Here is a 19,411-nt window from a genome sequence, read left to right as displayed (position 1 = left end):
TCATGGCTTGTTCTTTCTTTAAAGAGGAGTGTAATCAAACTTCACTACACAGATGTTCCCCCTTTAAGGAGACTCTTGTAATTCATGCAGTATCATGGTATTTAAAAGGTTGATTCAAATCTCATTTCTGCCAGAAGACATATAATGTATTCTGGTAAGTTTATGAAGTTGTGTTTTGTTTGTTTGTTTGTTTTCTGATAAGATATAAGAATGAAAGCTGGACAGCCACTAAATGTCATGTCCAAATCCGGTATGTTCTGATTTATGTCTCTGTGGTGTATGTGTGTATATACACCTACACTCATACCTAGAAATAGTTAATCCCTAAATTGTAAATACTGGGCCCCAGATTGTTGAGTAGTAAGAAAACCACATAACTATCTCTCACCCACCCCAATTAAGGGCATCTAGGAAACAAATTAGAAGAATGCAAATACTATTTGTCCCCTCCCCCTTTTTTTTGGTCTATGTGGAGTTAGCAAGTTGATCTAGTGCCCAAAGATAGCTATCTCTCTTTGCTTACAGAAGGACTTCTCAGTGAGGGGTGATTTACTTCCCAGTGGATATTTGGTACTAGACATTTTTTGTTTGGGTTGGTGGGGAGAGGTGGATGTTCATCTTACTAACATGTAGCTGGCAGAAGTCATGCATGCTTCTAAGTACACAGGAGAGCCTTCCAAACACAGGATTATCCTGCTCAAAATATCAACAGCCCTGAGGTTGAAAAACCTCCCTTATAAGAAAGAGGGAGATAGTTCTTCATTATGTATCTCAACTCTATAGCATCTCTTTTCCCATAGCCCAATGCTCCGTCATCCTGACCTGCATCTGGCTAACTCCTCTTCATCCTTCAGAACCCTCAGGGCAATCATCACTGCATTCTGAAAAGCTCTGCTGTTTTGTCATCTGATCATATTTACACACCATTATGTGATCACATCACTATATCCCTAAACTTGATTGATCTGCTTTTCTGTATCCCATCCTAGACCAAAAATTTCCTGAAAATTGTACTTTTTATTGCTGACATCTAACATGGTTTGTGGGATGTAACTGTCCTATTAAGACTTGGTGTTTGGTTTGTGGGATATAACTGTCCTATTAACACTTGGTGTTGAATGAAATCTGGCTTATCTCTAAGAACAATACAGTCCAGGGTGTTTGGGTTTAGCTTAAATAGCACTTAAGATACTACCTCAGGGGGCACCTGAGTGGCTCAATGGGTTAAGCCTCTGCCTTCAGTCAGTCATGATCTCAGGGTCCTGGGATCGAGCCCCACATCGGGCTCTCTGCTCAGCAGGGAGCCTGCTTCCCCCTCCACCTTTCTGGCTGACTCTCTGCCTACTTGTGATCCCAGGACTCTGGGATCACAACCTGAGCCAAAGGCAGAGGATTTAACGCACTGAGCCACCCAGGCACCCCAAAGAAAGAAATTCTCAATGTTTTCTTTTTACTGCAGTCGTGATATCCAACAGCATTCATTCTCTGATGCTGTCTGTCTGCTTTCTTCTACTTGCATCCATGTGTTGCATGGAACATTCATTTTATCCCCTATTGATTTTAAGATGTTTGCAAGTTTGTTTGAAAGAATTTTTAAGAGCAAGTTTCAGACTTAAACACTTCTCTAGTAAACCCAATGGCATTGTGTTCCACATCTCCATGTCTTGATATTACTCACCAGAGCAACATAATTGTAAATACAAAACCAGAATTTTTTTTATTTTGTTTTTTTAATGAGGGACATCCTAGTTAAAAGAGGCTGTGAAATATGTAAGTTTCCTGTTAAATTAGGAGAATTTCATCCATTTCTTCTCCTCTGATCCCAGGAGGCCAAAGTGTCTGAGAATAGCATTTCTAGAAGGCTGGTCATAGAGGTGGAGCTCAACAGATGTGTTTGAATGGAACTGGAATAATGAACGTTTCTAGGGAATGATTCTGTAGAGGCTAAGATAATCATGAGCCCAATGATCATGAGTTTTTATTGCATTCATTAATTTTATTTCTTGGAATAAAATAATAATTAAAGAGGAAAATAAGACCCATGTATCATTTTCTAATTTTTTCTTGGAATTAGTCTTTGAACCTTTATATTGTCACATATAGCTAAACTTCTTCATAGGATGCAGTTTTGATTAGATGTTAACAATATTTTTGTTTTTAATTAATCTTAAAATAATTGAGACATAACCCTTATTTCAAAACTTAAGGAAATAAAATGCTTTTGAGTATAAATTTAGATGAACTACTACCCTTTTATCAATGTATTTTAAAAAAGAAATGCTATTTTTTAAAAAACTTAAAATAAGTTTATTAAAGCAATATGAATTATATTACATATGTCCATGATACACATTACATAATTTTATGTGCATAAATTACATACATAATTTAATATATTTTTATTTATAAAAATATTTTATTTATATAAACTAATATATATAATAAATCAAATAGTGGGATCCTTGACCCCTACCTGGGATAAGAAAGGGCTAAAACACAGAGCTTTATCTTTGACCCTTGCCTTTGTTACACTGAATGTGAACAAAGAAAATATGTTTACCCAGATTACACATGAGACCAACCTGAAAAGGATAATCAGTACCTTATGTGACAATAAGCAATAAGTATAACTTAGTACGAGATAAATTATACTTCTGAACATCAATTAAAAACATGAAATGCACAATTTAAAATGAAGCTCTCTAGGAAGGGACCTTAGTTAAGGAGAAAAGGATATATGGGTTTTAGTTAATCATAAGCTTAATACGCACCAATGCCGAGATCCAGCTGCTAAAAAAGAAAAAAAATACCAACACCTTAGGCTAAATTAATAGACATTGTAAGAAGGACATTGGAAAGAAGAATCCTATTAAATTCTCTAATTATTAGATCACATCTAACATACTGCAATTAGTCCTCCATATTTAAAGGAAAAAATTGGAAAACACAACGTGTCAAAAAAAAAAAATGTGTCCAAGTTGGAAGGGAGTTTAAAAACTGTCATGTGAGAAATAGCAAAAGAACCAAGATGTTTGGCCTAGAAAAGAGAAGACTAAGGGAAATGGAAGAAATAATTGATATAGATATCTTTCAACACATATTTATTGACACCCTGATACAAACACTGTGCTTAAGTGTGATGTAAACAGAGAAAATAAAAAGAAACTGATCTTTTATCCCCTAGTTAATGGACTTTAAAGTCAAGAAGAGGTGACAAGACTTTAAATAATCACACAAATGAACATTCGATAACAAATAGTGCTAGGAAAGGAAAAGAAAAGCTACAACGAAAAATAAATAAACTGATCTAATTGGGATGGAGCACAACATCAAGGAAGTCTCTCTGAAGAAGTGACATTTAAATCAAACAAATAAAGGTGGGGGAAGAGGGAGGGCAGGCTTCGTTCCAAGCAATGATAATGGCCATGCAAAGTCTCATCATCAGAGCCCCTAAGGAGGAAAAGAGCTTAGCAGAATTGAGGAATGGAAAGAGGGGAGGATGATTAGAGCATATTAATGAATAAGGGAAAATAGTGTGAGTCGAAAGAGGGGCCAGATTCTTCTAGGCCTTTGGAGACACATTACATCTTCTAAGTGCCAGGAATAGCTGTGGAGGCATTTAAGCACAGAGTAAGGTAAGGAGACTTGCCTTTCACAAAAATCACTCTGGCTTTGTGTGGATGATGTATCAGAAAGGGGCTGCAGGTGGTGAAGGGTCTGCTTCAGAGGCTATAGCAGTAGAAGAGACAAGAGAGAACGCTCATTTGACCTACACTGGAAAAAGGAGATTGAATAACAAAGATTCAAACACATTTTGGAGGTCAGATCAAGTGATTCTGTGGATGGATTGAATGTAGGCGCAGAGAACAAAATACGGGACTGAGCAAGACCCCTATTTTCTGATACATGTAAGGAGACGAATTACTGAGAAGTGGAGAAACTTTAAAGCAGAAGTTGAAATGCTTTGGCTTGGCCACAATAACTTTGAAAAGCAGGATCAGCTGTTTAAACAACAGGGGCTTCTGGGTGGCTCAGTCCAATAAGCCTCTGACTCTTGATTTTGCAGTCAAATGCTCTACCACTGAGCTATACCCCCTGACTCTTGATTTTGGATCAGGTCATGATCTCAGCAAGGTCATGAGCCCCCATGGGGCTCAGCGCTCAGTGGGGAGTCTGCTTGAGATTCTCTCTCCATTTCCCTCTGCAGCCCACCCCCCTTGCTGGCCCTCTCTCGTTCAAATAAATAAATATCTTAAACAAAAACTATAAAGTTTTAACATTATTTGGGTGAATATCTGGTGAGTTCCCAGACAGAATAGAGAGCAGAATTATTTTGTCTTCTTCACAAAAACAGATCTACAACCACAATGTCAAATTTATCAGAAGGTCAGATTCAACTCAGTCCACGAAAGAATGATTTTTAAGAACTAAACTCTCCAAAAAAAAAAAAAAAAAAAAATGAAGACTGACTTAGAAGGGGCTAAATTTCCCCTCACAGTAGGTCTTTTGGCAGAGACCATGGTCTGTAGGAAAGGACTTGGGTCTCTTCCAGTACCATTGTGTTCAATTTCAGGAATCATATTTTAAAACCTCAAGAAGAGGGGCACCCAGGTGGCTCAGTTGGTTATGCCTCCAACTCTTGGTTTTAGCTCAGATCTTGATCTCAGGGTCACGAGAGCGAGTCGCATGTAGGGCTCCCCATTCGGTGCACAGTGTGCTCGAGATTCTCTCCTTCTCCCTCCCCTTCAACCTCTCCCCCCTTTCCCGCTCGGATGTCTCCTCGGCCACTCTGAAATAAATAAATAAATAAAATATTTAAAAATAAATAAGTAAATAGAATAAAACCTTGAGAAGAAAACAAAGAAGATTCTCACTTAGGTCACTGCAGATGTTTAGTAAACCATTAAATTGCTGATTGCTACCGGGTATGTACCTAGCACCTTTCTACCAGAAGGGTTATTGATCACATCGAGCAACTACTGGTTATTTAGGGAAGTGTGTGCACTTTCCCTCTTGGGTAAGCTAAGGTCAGCACCATGCCAGAAATGGACTGCAAAGGTTAGAATCAGAGACGTCTCTTCTGTTATGACCCCAAGTTCTCCTCATGCAATGTCACTAATTTATTATGGCTTCCTTTCTTGCTGTACTTAAACTTAGCCTCAAGCATCCTTTTCCACCTAGCACTCCCAGACAATCGGTACATTCTGATTGACATTGTCATTTGAGATGATCTCCAACCTGGCTGTCAGGAGTACTAAACCCCATGACTCACAGCTCTTAACGGCATCTACCCTCACAGACTCCCCCGGGGAATGAGAAGCTATGAAGATTTCTTTTAGGACTGGAGCATCTCACTGAGAATTAATGCCACTTGCCAGCCCCAGCAGTCTTTTCTTTTTTTGATTGGTACTGCTTCATTTTTCCCCCCTGAAAAAGCTTGGCAAATTTAAGACTATGTTGCAGTGTGTCTCTAGAAACACATGCGGGTGGAAAAAAAATCACTATATCTTTAGGTTTGTCATAATAACTTGGTATGTGAACCTACATTAAGTGGAGAGTGAGAGAAAGAATTGGCCACATAGCCAGCATCTCATCGTAGACACTGTACCTAATCAGAGCCAGAGATCTGAGGCAAAACATCCCAGTCCTCGGGGCAGGGGGCGGAGGGGAGGCTTATTTTTCTTTTTCATAGACTTTAGCCTTCAGTAATAATTGTGTGCTTTGTGATTGTGGTTCAGAGATAGTACCTATCACATTAGAGTTCAATTTTAATATATCTAGAGCTCTTTAATAAGACAGTCTGTTAAGACTAGGGCACTGACTGATTAATAAGTTGGTTCAAGTAGACTTTCATTCGGTTCTCGGGAATAAGTGCTCTGTCTAGTTGATAAATTTCCACACTAAACACAAACGTTGTTATTTGTCATACACTAACTGTTTTAATGGGCCATTCTTCATGATCTTTAAGAACTATCAATTGATCTCTAGAACTCAGATGTCACCCTGCAATCCAGCTATGTTCAAAGAATCAGAGTTTAAGTGAACTACAGTACAAAAGAAGTTAAAAAAACACATTAATTTGTTCTAAGGATAGAAATGTATTAAGCCCATTAATGAAGATGCGGACAACAAGCAGTGACTCAGGGCTGTTATTTTCCTCCACAGCAGAAATATAGTCATCAGTCCAGACAGTTACATCTTCAGATCCTCAGGTCCTAATAAAGGTAAGTCTAAGAATTCTATTTAGACTTTCGGACCATTACATCTTGAACCATCAGAAATAATCAGATATGTCTAAATCATCTGGGAGATAAACTCAGTGATTTCATATTTATAAAACATAAACTCCAGAGGCAGCTTAATTTTCACATTTATCAATTGTGATCATTCTTCCAGTTCCTCCTTGCCGAAAAAACCCTATCAAACTCAGATTTCCCTTCAGCAGACTGGCAGGACGAGGCCACTTAATTCAAATAAAACCCAAAATGTTGAGAAATGAAATGAATTGTTTTTTTAAAGAGGTTCAGGGCAAACACTTATGTCCAGGAGTACAAAGGGATATGCCTATTTCCTCATCTGATAGTCTCTGGTGATGACATTAGCACGTCGATGTTTTCTGCATTTCATACATAATATTCCTCTTGATTATAAAATCCAGACTGTAGAGCTGAATTAAGTTTTCTGAGAATGGAATGGGGTGGGAGGAAGAACATGGACTATTGAGAAAAATCGTCCTATTGCTTTATCTTCTAGGAGATCTGTGGAAGCCTTTCTTTTGGAAAGTGCTCAAAGACAGATCAAATGTGATAATAAAGGTTCACTATCTGAGCAGGTCTGCCCTAGAAATAGTGCTTTAGAAATTTGAGGTGGGAAAGAAAGGCAGCCTGTGCCAGAAACTGATTAAATTTCAGTCATCTATCCAAAGAAGTCCCTAGTTGCTTGTAAAATGCTCCATATAATTACAGTAACTAAGGGTTTTAAAGGAATTTACACATTAGCCTTTATCATGGGACTTTCTTTGTGGGTGCATTTCTACTTTAAAATCAATATCTCTAAAATAAACTTTAATAAGATTTATTAATTTTATCTATGTAGACCTTTTAAAAGTCAATATCAAATATCTTTCTCCAGATTCTTCTTGGCATTTGAAGAAGCTTAGATATAATCAAATGTCATGCCCTCTGTATGTTAAACGATCATTGTTCTATGACTTTGCTCTTGTATACAACGCAGCCCGATTTTAAACTTTGAAAGAGTTTCGAATCAATACAAAGACTGTTTAAAATGTGTGGGTCATCCTGATACAAGATCTCAGTACTGTGGACAAGGCTCATTAGTTGCTTCTTGAGCTATTATCTTGCTCAGTGTTAGATTTGAATAACCCAGGGAAGGAGTTTGACGGCCCCCAGTTGACCCTGCACTATGGTGGCTAAAATCACTTTTTCAAAACATCTACACGCTCTACAAAAAACAAAAAGGCTTTTATAAAGTTGTGTCCCAGAGAACAAACTTACTATATTTCATTGGAAGTAAAGATCATTTATAGGATATCACAGCCTTTGAACCTTTTCTTTTTTTTTTTTTTTTAAAGGTTTTATTTATTTATTTGACACAGAGAGAGAGAGAGAGAGAGAGATCACAAGTAGAGAGGCAGGCAGAAAGAGAGGGGGATGCAGGCTCCCTGCTGAGTAGAGAACCCAATGTGGGGCTCGATCCCAGGACCCCGAGATCATGACCTGAGCCGAAGGCAGCGGCTTAACCCACTGAGCCACCCAGGTGCCCCCGAACCTTTTCTTTTTCAAGAGAGACTTGGCACCAACCTTTCTTCTCAGTAACCCTCAAAGGGGAAGACTCCCTGCCGACCACAGACTCAATGGCTTCATGTTAGGTGGCTATAATCTTAATCCAAAGAAGAATGAATTTGTATTTTCCATGGAAAGGAAGACTTCTGAGGAAGTCAAATGTTAAGATCTTCATGGATGCCAGAAAAATTCTATCACTAAAGCATAAAGGCAACATCAAATTTTGTTGTCCCCTGAAAATGAACCTGATTTAGTCTTAAATTTTAAATATTTGTAAACACAAAACTTAGGCCAACTTCCCATCCTTTAAAAAAAAAATTTTTTTAAAAAGGAAGAAAGAAAGAAAAAGTAAAAATTAAGCTTTAGGACCAGATTAGAAGGTTAACTATGTTTCCTTTTTTCTGTCTTTACCCTCATAATGTCTAGTTTCTTGAATTGTAGCTTCTATGTAATAAATTTGTATACTATCTTGGAAAACTTACTAAAAGGTGAATTTATAATATTTAAACTTACATATTGGTTAGGCACACCATAAAAATATAATTTAGTAATTAGCCAAGATAAACATCATATTGTTCCACTTGGATAACATGGAGAGAACAACATTTCAGAATTTGAACATAGCTAACTACCAGGGGTAAAGATCACTTCAATTTCAGTATCTGTAACTACCCAGCTCAACAATAAGCTACCTCTAGGCACCGTCCCCTTCTTCACATACACAGAAAAAAAAAAAATTGCTATTTGACACTGCGTTGACTCAAAACATCAAAGGGTACAGATGTACTTAATTATGATTTTATAGTCTGCCCTTTACCTGGACTATTTGAATAAGGTTTTTATTTCCTTCCTTATTTGCTAGTAAACGACATTTTACATGATCTATAGAGGATCTATCAATCTGTATTAGGATTGGGTCTAGTTGCTTATAATGTAAAACTGAATTAATAGCGACCGAATTTTTTTCCATGCAAACGGAATCTGGAGTTAGTCTGCCCATGAGTAGTATGGTGGTTCCATAGTTACAAGTCACCCGTGGTCCTGTTGTCTTTCTGCTCTGCCCCCTGCATACTGGCTTACTTTCTTTCAGTTTCTCTCCTGTTTGCAAGATAACACTAATACTCTAGCCATTACATTCTTTTTCCAAACACCAGAGAGGGCACGGGGAAAATGGCCTGCCGGATCATCCTACTGCATTCTTCTCAAAATAGCACCACCACCACGTACCCAACGACTTGTATTTATATCTCATTATCCAGCCTCATTTTGAAAAGAGGCTGAAAGATAGTTTTGTAGACATACACTCTGCTGTTTCCAACAACATAGGAATTCTCTTACTTAAGAAGAGAAGGGGAAAGTGTATAAGGTGAGCAGGTAATAGTTCCTTCCATACGGTCTTGAAATTTGGTCCTTTAAACATGCTTTCGAGGTGGCTTGTTTGGGGACCTGTAACCCCAAATCTAATGCAAACTATTTTTCCAAAAGCCAGATGGAGATTCTGCGAGCTCAGATCCTTTGGCTTCATCTGCCTGCTTGAACAGCATTGTATTATAGCAGTAAACGTTCCAAATATGAACTGCAACTTGAAGATAATTTGATTAATCAAACCCATTCCAACCCCCAACGATATTTTTAGGTATCAATGTATTTTTCACTTATGAAACTTTGAAGTGATAGGCACCTATGACTTAAGCACCTTTTATTTTCACAGCTTAAGAGAATCAGAGAGAAAAATTGTTGGTTTTACATTATACTTGTTTTCATTCTGTTTCCCCCTCAAATGCCCCAGTTACCAGCACATTATTCTATTATTCTAGAAATTACGATCTTCACAGATTGTCATCTGACAACTCTGCGGATGTCCTTCTTTGGCTTTTCACATTTCCAGTGATTAGTTTTTATTCTGAGTTACGGTGAAATAGAAAAAAGAACTTCATTTTGATTAAATTGCTCATATACAAATGGCCATGTTTTGGTCATCCGAGAAGCTTTTTAGTTTCTAGCTGGTATTTGCCATAAGCTAATGAAGTAGCGCATCACAAGATTAAAGACCATTAAAGTACGGATTTTTCCTGGCCATGTTTAGCATCTCATCATTATGATGAGGATGACCAAAACTCTCTGAAATATGCTGATGTTTTATAGAAAAAGAAGGTCAGAAGATAATCTCAAATACTGACCCAGTAGAGATTAATTCAAACAGATTTCTAAAAGCGTCACATGCCACGGAATGAAGCACATGTCATACACGGGCTGGTCTGTGACATCTGTAGCTGAGAGCCAAATGAAAAAAGAGAGGTCACACATTTTTATGTTAACATGTTTGCACACCTCTTTGGAGAATATTCCACTGCTGAGGACCACACAAATGATGCAACTCTACTTTGTCTAAATTTATCTCAATAATAATAAATAAATAAATAAAAATAAATAAATAAAATTAAAAAAATAATAATAATAAACAAAAATTTAATCTCAAAATAGCTATGACGTCTTATTTGATCAGAGACCAAGAACGTTGTAGGGGCTCATTATCTGGAGAGCTTGGATGTCCTTAGGCCACATATTATTTTAAACTGGGATACCTTTGAAATTCAGTCAGATTAGTGGATCTTTCCTCTTACACTGTGCCATTATCACTCAAGTATACACAAGGCGTTAAGCCACAGCATAAACGATCATCACCACTACCTGCTGCCAACAGCTGTATCAGTCAACAACAAATGTATTCTAATGGTGTTCTCGAAAGAATGGTTTCACACCTTTGGAGGCTGACATCTGCACCATGTAGAAGGGGAAAAAAGTGTGTAAGATCTGTATTTATTATTACTTGCTGTGTGCATCTGAGAAAACATGTAAGGGTTGACCAAAAGATATTCTAAGAACACATGTTAATAATTGTTATTGGTAACAGTTTAAAGTTTAGCAACATTAGATTAATTTGGTTGATGAGTACGTACATGACTGAATCCTACATTTCATGAATGCTGGAACCACATCTCAAACTTATTTGCATGTCCTATAGTGCCTGGCACGGTGTCTGGTAGACTGGATGCTCTCAATAAATATTTGATGATAATGAGTATTTTACCTTACATCAACATCAAACCAAAACATCGATTGAAAAGGAGAAGATCTTTGAAATTTAGATCTCTTAACTTCCCCATATTCATTTCTTATTTAATTTCTTTTTAAAAAAATCAAGTCGTCTGGGACTGCCGTGAATAATAAGAAATACGGAAGAATGTTAATGACAACAAGTAAGTTACAGAGAGATTTTACATTTGCAAGTAAAATGGATAGTTTGGGAATTAATTCATGTTACTAGTTTGGCTCTGAAATAATGATTAGGTAAATTTTGACCCTTGGTGGGTATGCTATTTTTTCTTTATATTGGGACCACGGTAACCAGGCAATAAAAATATAGACAATAACATATCAAGTCACAGACATAATAGAGCAGTGAATAAGTGTTCATCTTTTTCACAATTATTGCCTCTATGTTATATTTATTTTCCCCAAATAATTATTAGCTTTATATAAATAATATACTTTATTCCCTTGCTAGTGGAAAATGATGTTTGACATTAAGGAAAGGTCAGGTATCATGAATGGGAAACCACAATGAGCATTGCCTTTAAGGATTATTGAATTAAGAGGTACATATATTTGACAAAGTATAGAAATCAAATAGCTGCCATGTTAGCAGTGCCCTTTTATGTGCCATAGATTTATTGACATTTACTAAATATAAAAAAACGTTGAAACTGTGAGTGCTTAGTATGCATTATGATGAAAAACCTAATATCACTTCCCTGAAGATTATATGACAGCATTCTAACCAGGGTAAATTCACCAAATGACTGGATATCAGATTGGAACATAAATTAAACCGGCCAGCTAATTTTAGAAAATACACACACAAACAAAAGTAGGTAAGTCACTATGCCAGATAAGTTGTCGCTATTGACCTGGGTACAAGTGAAATCCCTGTTCCACCCACATACTTTCCATGGGCCTGAGTCACGCTGGATAGTTTAGTGTGACAAATGGATTCTGCAAGTCACAAGGGTGCTTACTGTTGTAGACATCATGGTAGCAGCTTTCCAGCTGAAATTAAAAAAAATAAATAAAAAAGTTCAACTCCACACCTTTCATTTACGTGCAAAATCACAATGTAGATTTTATATTCAGAACTATCATGGGAGAAGTCAAAACAATTATTTACATTCAAAGTTCTAGAGTAATTTCTCTCACAATTTCACTGACTTTTCCTTTGCTTTTTTTTTTTAAAGATTTTATTTATTTATTTGATAGAGATCAAGCACAAGCAAGGGGAGGCAGGGAGAGAGAGATGCAGGCTCCCCTCTGAGCAAGGAGTGACACAGGTCTCCATCCCGGGACCCTGGGATCATGACCTGACCTAAAGACAGGGACTTAGCTGACCGAGCCACCAGCGACCCCTCTTTTTCTTCATAGATAACATACTTTTTGCCCTAAATTCTGAGTCTCCCATTTAATTATTACTATATTTAATCAATAAAGGAAAGCTTTTTGCAGAGATTAGGGGGAAGACGTAAGAATCTTTACAGAGTTTTCATAGACTTTCATATGCCATTCAAGTTGGATAAGTACCTCATGGGGCCAAATTGATTTGTATTCATCAGATTCGGTGATGTTTATGTTCCAAAAGCTTAAAAAACATTAAATTTCCTCATGAAAATACAATTTAATCCCAGGTAAATGTTTTTGTTTGCCATTACCTGATGGTTACATGGCCTTTGAAACTTAAACAAGCTTGAAATGTACCAAAAATGTCCAACTTCGCTAAGGAAACATATACTTGAATGCATAGCAATAAAGCTTCATGTGCAATATGCTCGACTAGGAATGACAGGTGGAGAAACCAGTGTAACAAAGCAGCCAAAGCCATAGTTGAGTACATTTGCTTTCAAGTCTCTGCTATATCCTTTCCTACTTGTGAGACACAGGACAAGTTGCTGCACCTCTCTGAGCTGCAATTTCTCTCAGCAGAATGGAAATCATAGTAACTACTTACAAGTTTTGTGAGTGCTGAACAACATAGCAAATCTGAAGAGCTTAACTCAGCACCTCAGTAATTAAGCTCAATAAGCACTCAACACTTATAGTAAAAAATCATTTTAATTCTTACTGTGGTCATGAAGTTGTGACGCCATCATGGTGGTGGCTGCAGTGGGGGTGACCTCCAACTTTCTTTTTTCCAAGGTATTTGTTGCCAAAATAAGTTCAGTAAAATGTGTATGGTAATTTAACCAAACTACAAAATGATTTCACTATCTCTATTTATACTGGAAAATATGAAAACGTAAATCCCTTATACTAGATTCTGGTCACGAGAAGAATACACAATACATTATTAGTAACCCCCATCCAATTTTGCCTGGATATGAGTTTTCTTGCAATCCCAGCCTCCAGATCTAGCTTTCATGACAGGATTGAAGCAGCAGCAAATATGGAACCTTTCCCTATATCTCAGAATAGCACACGGTTAATAGCACGGACTCTGTAACCAGCCAGCCTGGGTTTCAGTCTGGTTCCACCATTTGCTGGCTGTGAGACTGTGCAAGTTGTTCATCCTCCCTGTGTCTTGGGTTCTTCGTCTCTAAAAACAATACCTAGATTTCAGTAATCTTGTGAGCATTAATTAGCTAGTGCACGTAAAGTGCATGCTATAGGTTTTTTTAACATAAAATAAATTCTCAAAAATGTTAGAAGAAATTATTATTATGACCCATGAGCCAGTCTTTCTGCCATACTGGTTTCATTCCTTTTAAACACTGCTAATTTTAGGATGAAAGGTTAGAAAATGACTTACATGTTGCAACCTCCCCAAATTTCACCAGTATTACCATTTCAGGGGCTTAAAAGAAACACCAGTTTTAGTTATGATTTTCTGGCCAATACATTGATACACTTTTCCTGAAGGTCTTAATTTAAAAAAAAAAAAAAAAAAGACGAAGAAGAAGAAAGTAGTTTGTTAACATTTAAATGGAGCCATCAATGGATAGTAGGATTTCAAATGACTTTAACTGTATTCCTTTTTTTATATCGCCTATTAACACATTTATTTTCCTAGAATTGGCACTCGTAAAAAAAAATGGTTGTTCACCTCTGCCTGAAGTCATTATCACACATTGATTATCAGTCAACACCTTAGAGGTATTAGCTGCCTGTCAAAGACGGATGGTAAGAATTCTCATAGGACGGATGTGAGAAGGACAGTGGAAGCTGAGGGGCAAGGAAAAGTGTCTTAGGAAAAGGAAAAGAAAAATGTCAAGGGTGGCAATTAAGGAAGTGGGTTATGTCAAGGACTGAGACAGGAAAAGCCAAAATATGAACCAAATAGGTTTGAAAGCTTTATAACTGCAGTGATAATAAGACAAAGACACGTTAAAAAAAAAGAAAGAAAGAAAGAAAAAAGAAGAAACAAACCTTGCCTGTGATTCTGTATTTTTAAAAATGTGGGAGCAATCACTTCATCTGATCCTTACCAAAAAAAAGGGGGGGAGGGGGGAGGAAAGGAAAGAAAGAAGAGAAAAAAGAAAAGGAAAACCTGTCGAATATCATTATTCCATTTTGCAGATAAAATTGCAAAGCTCAGAGTGTGCAAATAATTTAATATCACATAGCCAGAGCTGAATCTTGAACTCACAATTTCTGACTTAGTCCAGTCTCTCCAGGACACCAACCTGTTTTCATTCATTAGTTACATATACAGAATATCAAAATGAAGTTCATATGACCAATCCTTCACCCCCAAACCAAAAACTGTGATCCTTGCTTACAAAAACATATGATTTAGTGTGAGAAATAAAATTTGCATGTGCAAAAGAATTTAAGATTGCTTCCATGGAGCAGATGAGCAAATACAGAATTAAATGTAACTTGCATGCATGATTCCAACTGTCCGTCACACACTCCTCCCACCTCTATGTTCTCCTAGTATTGGTCATTCAAAATCAATTTTGGAAGAAAGAATATAATGCATGTATTTTTTCCCCCACAGTCTGTCTCAGTTTTCACGAATTTTGAGATTCCTTCACTCCTCCATTCTACATTTATTAAATCCTACTAATAGCTACAATCCTGAACCAAGCCCTGGGGCTACAATGTTAAAACAGACACTGCCTGTCCCACTCAGAGAGTCTACCAATTCTTAAAAATGCTTAGTGGAAAAAGCTGGAATCCCTCAAAAAAAAAAAAAAATGCTTAGTGGAAAACTTTTTGTTCGGTAAATAGTGCAATTAGTTGGGGTCTAGATCTCAAAATTTCCTAACACTTCCTTCTCTTCAGCAAGTCCCTGTTTTGAGTGAAGCTGCTTAAGTGTGGCTGTTTGTGAGACAAGAGCGATTACTATCAGAGTTCCATTGTGATGACCTTCACTTTATCATTCCTTTCCTTCCTGATTAACGTTTAGCGGACTTGTCACAGTTTCTCCTCTACTGTGCCAATCTGCCGCTTCCAGACCTGTTTCACCTCCCTTTCTTGACTGTAACATTCAGAATCAGATTTCTGAAAACTGTGTGTGCAAGCTGTAATAATGCTCCTTTTTATAAATATGCTGATAAAAATAGGACTGTGACTCTGATACTGACCAAGGATTGGAAAAAGGAATAGTTACACAATAAGTTATTGCAACCTCACTTTTAGTTCCCTCTTAATGTTCAGTAGAAATCATTTTCTAGTTTCAAATATTAGCCAGACACACAGCCAGGTGAGACTGTAAATCTTCATGGAGCCAGTCAATTGTATCCGTCTCCTTGATGTTGCATCTGGGTTGGGAATACGTGTTCATTGCCTCGGTAATTTTCTTGTGCTCATTGCCCAGATCCCTGAGGGTTGTTAAGATGAAAGGCAGCTGGACCAATGTATCTATCCATGGCTGTCAATGTACAAGGTTATTCTGTAAATACCATAATCCTCAAGAGTGGGGAGAGAACATCCTCATTTGGGGTGTCTTGATGGTCTGGTCCTTCTGGAAAGAGTTCATAAACTTCTGCATGTGTCATCCTAGCACCATGAGATCTCTCAGAGAAATACCATTTGTTTTAAACTAGGAGAGACTGAGCCATCCTTTGGTTTCCATGGCTGCTAATATAGTCTTCTTCCAAGTTCACCAGGGAGTTATTCCACTGTTCAGATCTATTTTAAGATTGCTACTGGTCTATAGGATCTGGTTGAAAACAAAATAAAACAACAACAACAAAAAATTGCTAACAACAGTTACCATACATTTCATACACTAGCATATTCTTTTGTTCAAAGAAATTCTTAGAACATAGGACTGTATTAAATAGTCATTTTCACTCATTGGAGGTTCTACAATGTACATTATAAATCTGTGATTCCGCTCAAGTCTTCAGTCAGATAATTTGCAAATGGAGGTCAAAATAGGGCCAGAGTTCTTAAGTCTGTGAACTATGACTCTCAAATTTCAATTCCTATTTTTTCCCAGTGGTCTTCTTTAAGTAGGGAAAATATTTAGTTATATGATTATCTAGAAATCATCTACCCTGAAGGAATGTTGACTTCCCACAATTAACTCTCCTGTTAGCATACATCAACAAACTTTTCTTGGTAACTCTTCTAGACTAAGTACTAAGATACTAACTCATAGTACAAGAGTTAATGCTACCTGGCAGTTAACTTTGAGTTCATAGTGATAGAAATTAAATGACTTAACTCAGAAAAGGCAAAGAGTGCTCAGGGCACACCATCACTGATGTTACTTTGGGCTAACTCCACCATAAACCTGGGAATTTATAACAATAGTTAACAATTACGTAGCATTCAGCATGCTTGATGCAGAAAATGCTCTGTATAACTCTTCACTCCACCCATAGGAAATTTTGGTATCTCTCTTTTGCAGATAAAGAAATTGAGCCACAGAGTGATTATATCACTTGACCAAATTCAGACAACCTCCAAAGGGCAGGGCTAGAACTCAAGAGAGTTTGACGTCAGCGTCAAGCTTCTGACAAGTACATGGTACAGCCGCTCCTTAAACTCTGCTCTTGACCTTTAGGTCTTAAATGCCCTCTTCTTACTCTTGTTTTGAGAGTTTCAACTCTTTTCTTATTCTTTCATCTCATTACACTATCTTAATGCCTGGAATGTTTTTCTCTTCGTCTTCTTGGTGGCACTAACTTCCTCATCCTACAAAACTCAGCTCATAGTTTACTCTCCCTCTTAAATCTTTAGTCTAATTTGGATGCAGCCTGTGTTGCTATAATACGTGTGTGTGAGATAACTAATATTTACTGAGTGTTACTATGTGCCAAGCACTAATGCCTTTCCATGGATTATTTTGTTCCATCTTTGCAACATCACTGTAGGGAAGGCACTCCATTTCACGGAAAGAATACTGAAGTACGCCAATAAGTAAGGAATTTGCTTATGACTATCATTAATCAATTAATGATAACTGAAAAAAATCAGGATTCAGACTCAGCCTGATTCCACATGCCTTAAGCACCATATCCATCTAGATTCTACAGACAGACAGACAGACAAACACACATACACACACACAATTGTAATCATACTACTTGCTATATTGGTTTCTCACCTCTACTGAAAGCACCCCGAGAGTCAGAGTGATGACTAATTTGATTTCATCTCCCCAGTTCCTCCCAGGGTGTGTAGCAAATAAATATAGCTTGAAATTTTAACTGTTTTAAGTTTTTCTGATTCTTCCCTATTGGTTCCCTCCTTTTTTCCTTTAGTCCTTCACCTGATACTTAGTTCCTGGGGCTTCAGTTCTTAGAAGGGCTTCTCACCTAGGTGAGACTCACTACTGTTGCTGTAGGTCCCACCTGTATCTTGTGATTCCCTAATTCCCAGTACCATTACTGAGGTCTCCCAGCATTTGTCCTTCTTCCCACCTTCATACATGCTCACCCTTCACCCAGGATGCCTTTCCTTCCTTTCTCTGACCGGCAGACTCCAAGTTCTTCTTCTGAATTCAGCTTAATCTTGAGCTTTGTTGGGTTCAGGCGCTCTTTTCTGTTTTTTTTGTATTCATGTTTCTATGATAGCGGGACTCATGATTTGCACCGTGTTACAGTTCTGTGTTTGCCTGGATCTCTTCCCCCTAGAAGACTACAGAAAGGAAGAATGGGTCATGTAAAATGTGCTCAAAATATCATGTAGTAAATGAATAAATGAGAAATCTGGAGAATATACTCTGAGTAACATTATCTTTACAAGAGGTCTCTTTCATTGGAAAGTTATGTGTTAGTGTTCTGTCATTTTCTAATGAAAGTAATTTGAAGATGTTGTCACCAACAAATAATATGTTATTAACTCTTATTTCAAAATATAGATTTAATGTAAGAAGATTGATATTTTATTCTGTCTTTTTCATGCTTTTTCAGTATATAATTAACAATAGGAGGACACATTGACCTTACAGCTACTATCCAAGCCTCCGTTTTGGAAGAGTCAAAATCCTTTTGCCCAACTTCTGCTTGGGTCACCAGTCCACATCAATGCTTCTGGTACAGAAGCAATCTTTTCTCTCTTCTAGGGTACAGGGTCATCTGATTGGACTTTCCATGGTCCTGGCTGAATAGGAATGGAATTAAATTGCAGTGTCAAAGGAAATTACTCATTCTAAGAAGCATTCACACATTATCTATGCCCAAAACCATCTCTGACACTCATTTATGATTAAAATTAAAAAAAAAAAAAAAAGAAGAAGAGGCAGTTTGGCATTATTTCTATGACAATAAAAATGTGAAGACCAAATTAAATCAATGGTGTAAGTCTGTGGCACACCAGATAAGAAAGTGTTTTTCTCAGTGGTGTTTTAGAATTTAGAGACATACCGGGGGAGGGGGAGGGAGAGGAAATGTGTGCCCCAGTGTGAGAAGGTTTATACAGAACTTCATTCTAGAACAAACCTTATTTAGGTTGATGTCTGATAAGTTCAAATCACCCAGCATTCTTTCATGGGAAGTTTTTAAGGAGCAAAGGTCTTTTTAAATGGAATCCTAAAGGTCTTTAAGGTGAAAACTTCTCCCCAACAAGCTCATTATTCACCTTGTCAATAAGCATGTACTACTCTACTTACTTTTATTTTTAACATAGTTCTAAGCATCTGTTGAAACCTGTTTACATTTTTAAGGTCATGGGTGAGTACAACAATTGGTGAAAAAGATAATAATTTCTTGATAATGTATCCCTGGAATAACATGGAGCTGAGGTAAAATGCCTGTTTTAAGATATTCCAACATTATACAGCCTGGCTTAAAATTGTGCTCAATCCTATGTCCATAGAAGAAACAAAATTAAAATGTTAGATTTAACAGGAAACTCAAATTGATTCTTTGAAGAGTAAAAGTGGGGTTTTTGGTTTTTTGTTTTTTTGTTTTTTTTTTGAAAGGTTATGGGACTGTTTTCGTTCCTGGAATAAATATAGCAGCAAAGAGACTTTAAATGAGAGAGGCGCCTAGATTTATTTAAAAGACATGTCATCTCTTTGGCCTCTTCACACGGGGCAGAAAGAACAAAAATGATTTATCAGCTGGGCGATTTGCCTTTTAGAAAACCGTGATTTGTTTCTT

The 19,411-nt window shown here is 37.2% G+C and overlaps 1 protein-coding gene across 1 annotated transcript in view; it reads left to right on the top strand.

Annotated features, from left to right (window-relative positions):
• The window catches only part of ADGRL2 (adhesion G protein-coupled receptor L2), a 630,223-nt gene that overhangs the window by 10,088 nt on the left and 600,724 nt on the right, over positions 1–19,411 (top strand). Inside the window, exon 2 of the mRNA XM_046010332.1 lies at positions 6,166–6,224. The gene's annotated coding sequence lies outside the window, so the exon portion shown is untranslated. The remainder of the gene's footprint in view (positions 1–6,165; positions 6,225–19,411) is intronic.

The sequence above is a fragment of the Meles meles genome, chromosome 1 (assembly GCF_922984935.1).
Source record: "Meles meles chromosome 1, mMelMel3.1 paternal haplotype, whole genome shotgun sequence".
NCBI classification, from domain to species: domain Eukaryota; kingdom Metazoa; phylum Chordata; class Mammalia; order Carnivora; family Mustelidae; genus Meles; species Meles meles.
The sequence above is the reverse complement of the archived record's forward strand: the minus strand, read 5'-3'. Positions and strand labels throughout refer to the sequence as shown.